The sequence below is a fragment of the Miscanthus floridulus genome, chromosome 5, assembly GCF_019320115.1.
Source record: "Miscanthus floridulus cultivar M001 chromosome 5, ASM1932011v1, whole genome shotgun sequence".
Lineage (NCBI taxonomy): Eukaryota > Viridiplantae > Streptophyta > Magnoliopsida > Poales > Poaceae > Miscanthus > Miscanthus floridulus.
In genome coordinates, this window is record NC_089584.1 from 43574424 (window position 1) to 43577446 (window position 3023).

The 3023-nt window shown below is 41.6% G+C and overlaps 1 pseudogene; it reads left to right on the forward strand.

Moving 5' to 3' along the window:
* Positions 1 to 474: 474 nt before the first annotated feature.
* On the forward strand, positions 475 to 2696 carry LOC136454572 (uncharacterized; annotated as a pseudogene).
* Positions 2697 to 3023: the final 327 nt, after the last annotated feature.

The following is a 3023-nucleotide window of genomic DNA, read 5'->3' on the forward strand; positions in this document are numbered from 1 at the left end:
TACAAGAAACATGGGATCGTACGTATCCTATCAGATCTCGTAACATCTTTAGGATATCCTCTCCGTGCCTTGCGGGGGTCGTCGAGCAAAATTGTGCCCCGCAAGGCTCCTTCTTGTGGGCTGGGCCACCCCTGGAGGCATAGCCCATGTGACCTATCATGGGTATCCAGGGTCGTACCCCCCATAGCCGCCCTCTGTTCTAATAGAGTTTCGAGTTGAATTTGCAGGATTGAGCAGCTGAGAGGGTCAGGTTACTATCTGTGAAATCTCAACGCTGTCTGCTTTATTTTTGAAGAGCGGCAGTGTCGCCCTATAAGGTCGGCAGTGCCACCCTCTGTTCTAATAGAGTTTCGAGTTGAATTTTTACAGGCCTATTCACCCCCCCCCTCTAGGCCTCTTAGGTGACATCAAGGTCCTTTCAATTGGTATCAGAGCCTGGCTCTTAATTTTGGGCTTAACCGCCTTGAGAGAACGATGTCGACAAGTGAGGAGGTATCTCTAGAACTTTTACTTTTAGATGGCTCAAATTATACATCTTGGTCTGCTAGTGTGCTTGATGTTTTTAGGACCATGGGTCCTCAAATAGAATAGATTGTAGATGTGAGCATTTCACCTCCTCATGATGATTTGATCTACCTTTCTAGAGAGGAAGTGAAATGCTTACAACTCAATGTTCAAGCTGCTAATGTCTTATTTAGTGCTTTGAGTGAAGATGTACTTGATGCTGTCATATTTGGAGATGGTGAACCACTTGGTGATGCTCATATCATTTGGACCACGCTCAAGGAAATGTATGGTAACTCCAAATGTGAAGAGAGCAACCTCTCATTGGAAAAACCACTTGAGGAATGCTCAACTTTATCAACAAATGATGAGCCTCAAGTGATTCTCTCAAAAGGCCTATTTGATCATGCCACATCCACTTCCTCGCCAACATATGACTTATTGGATGGTAATGAAATAGTTGGTGAGAACAATATTTTTACATGTGGTACTTCTACTTTCTTTGGTTCTTGTGAGACTAACATTTTGAAGGAAGAAGAAGCTTGTGATCGGTGGAAGCCAAATGATGAATCCACCTTACCAAGAAGCTCAACTCTCTATACCACTTCACATATCGGTCTCATGGCAAAGAAAGAGAAGAAAGTGGCAAGTGAGAGTGAGAGTGAGAGTGACAGTGACAGTGGTAGTGATGATGATGAGATCAATCAACACCTTGCACGTCTAAGCAAGAAAGACAAGTTGATAGTGATCAAGTTCATAGAGAAGATTCAAGAGCAAGAAGAAGATCTCTACAAGCAAGAAGAGCTTCTCATTGAAAAGATCAAATGCTTGGAGAAGTTGACCAAAAAGCATGAAAAGCTTAAGTGCTCTCATGCTAGCTTGGTCCAAAGGTATGAAAACTTGTCAATTGAGCAAACTCATACTATTAACTCTCTATCTTGTGTTGCTCAATTAGAAGATCAGAATTATATGCTCAAAGACAAGTTGGAAAGGCTTACTAGCAAAATGAGACTTTGCAAAAAAGTCATGATGGGCTTTTGTGCTCTCATGAGAAGCTTATGGAGTCTCATCTCATGCTAGAAGTTGCTCATGAGGTTGTGGTAACAACGGTAAAATCATACCAACCTCACACTCACAAATGCACATATACACAAGCTTCATCTATTTTATCATGTGCTAACAAGTGTTGCTCTCAAGCAAGCCAACCTTCCATTGAGCATGTAATTGTAGAAACTTGTGATGATTCCATTGTAAAAGAAAATGAACAGCTCAAGGAAGAAGTTGAAATACTAAAAAGGGACTTGATTCAATGGAAGGGCAAGTGCAATGCTCAACCTTCTCAAGATAACCATGAAGACATGGTGAAGAAGCTTGAGAAGGGATCAACCGATGCATGCATCAAGCCTTATCAAAAGGGTTACAAGTCCAACAATGACAAAGTGAAGGGGATACTTAAAGAAGTGCAATCTATCTAGAATGTAGTAGTTAAGCCAGCTACACAGACTACGGTAGTGCCACACCCCAAGGGCGGCAGTGCCGCACCTAGACAGAACAGAAAAGTTCCCAAGGCCATCAAGGTGCAACGTCAATCAAAGAAGACTCTCATCACTTGCTTCAAGTGCAAGAAATATGGTCACCATGTCAGAGATTGCCCCTTGAAGAAAGAAGAGAAGGGTGTGAGCAAGATCCAAGAGAAGAAGAAGATGGCTCATGTCAAGTTCTCCAACATGGGACACACTGCTTCTATGTGTTCCAACAAGGTCGATGATCAAGCCACACTTCCAAAGAACAAGACAAGAAGAAGCAAGAGGAAGTGTTATGGTTGTCATGAGAAGAGACATAAAATTGGCTCATGTCCTAATAAGAAAAGTGAAGGCTTGTCATCATCAACAAAGAGGTTCGTTAGCAAGGTAACAAGCAAAGTGCAAGAAGAGAAGGCTAGAAAGAGCAAGAACCGCCTATGCTACACTTGCAAAGGAAAGGGACATTTAAGTAAGGATTGTCCCATGGGTAACACTTCTAAGCTCAACTTGTCAATTGATTTAAATATGCTTAGGAGGCCCAAAAATGACACTTGTGCTAGAAAGGTGATTGGTTCACCATGTGCTAGCACATAGGCCATTTGGATGCCTAAGTCTCGTGTGACTAACCATAATGGACCCAACATAGTTTGGGTACCAAATTGTGCTTAGTAAGTGTTGTAGGTACTTGAAGGTGATATGAAGCTTCGGGGTGCTTGAGCAAGTTGATTGAAAATATTCACTCAAGTTATCAATCAATTCACATTGCATATTCTTATATGGTTGACCCAAAGATGAATCAATGGAAATACTTCAAACTTCATATTCACCTCGGTAACTAGTACCTAACCCTTGCTAGCTAGCCACTTGACATGTGTAGTCTCTAATAGTTCACAAATATATGTGTGTTTGTGAATTATTAAGAGTGGCTAGAGTACTTTAAGTCTAAGTGAATCATTTGCCATATGATGCTTTTAATGGCTCTCTAGTAGAGCAAGA